Source organism: Eutrema salsugineum, unplaced genomic scaffold, assembly GCF_000478725.1.
Source record: "Eutrema salsugineum unplaced genomic scaffold, Eutsalg1_0 scaffold_7, whole genome shotgun sequence".
NCBI classification, from domain to species: Eukaryota; Viridiplantae; Streptophyta; class Magnoliopsida; order Brassicales; family Brassicaceae; genus Eutrema; species Eutrema salsugineum.
Window position 1 is genome coordinate 5,960,431 of NW_006256486.1, and position 932 is coordinate 5,961,362.

The 932-nt window shown below is 45.5% G+C and overlaps 1 non-coding gene across 1 annotated transcript; it reads right to left on the reverse strand.

Moving 5' to 3' along the window:
* Nucleotides 1–464: 464 nt before the first annotated feature.
* On the reverse strand, nucleotides 465–571 carry LOC112083173. The gene has a single exon (XR_002897472.1). It is a non-coding gene; the product is annotated as a small nucleolar RNA R71 (small nucleolar RNA).
* Nucleotides 572–932: the final 361 nt, after the last annotated feature.

Consider the following 932-nt stretch of genomic DNA (forward strand, 5'->3'; position numbering starts at 1 on the left):
TCCATCAGGGACAAGCTCAGGGTAATCAGGACCAAGACCGGCCTCAGGTTAATCAACTGCAACCCCACCCAAACCCACCCTGGCGTCAGGAGCCTCCACTGGTCTATGTAGGAGATAATGACCGAGCCAATACACACCACTACAGGACCGGCATTCAAGCTCCTCCAGTTCAGAACACCAATTTTGAAGTGAAAGCCTCTATGCTCAACATTGTGCAGAACTCTAAGTTCCAGGGGCTGCCAAATGAGGATCCTTTGGAGCATTTGGATCACTTTGATAGAGTTTGTGATCTCACCAAGATAAGTGGTGTCTCTGAAGACAGCTTCAAGCTTCGGCTTTTCCCATTCAGCTTAGGAGACAAGGCACACCAATGAGAGAAGAACCTACCTAGAGGTTCAATACAGACTTGGGAACAATGCAAGCTTGCTTTTTTATCCAAGTTCTTCCCAACTTCTAGAACAGCCAAGCTAAGGAACAAGATTTCAAGCTTCACTCAGCATTCTAATGAGACTTTTGGAGAAGCTTGGAACAGGTTTAGGAGCTATAGAACTCAGTGCCCACATCATGGCTTTTCAGAAGCCTCTCTCCTTAGCACTTTGTATAGAGGAGATGTTCCCAAGATCAGGACTCAGCTGGACACAGCATCAAATGAGAATTTCTTGGCAAAAGAAATCAGTGCAGCTATGGAACTTGTTGAGAACCTAGCCATGAGCTAAGACACTTATGGTGAAGACTATGACCGGTGCTATAGAGGAGAAGGTTCTGGTAAACAACAAGAGCTGGAAAAGGATCTAGAGGAGTTGAAAGTTAAGTTTGCAAAGCTTGTAATGGCCTCTCCACAGTTCCCCCACCTTGAACCCATCCTTCTTTCAAGCCAATGTTTCTGTGTGAATTGAAAGGCCACCTTGGATCAAACTTAGCAGAAAGTGTTA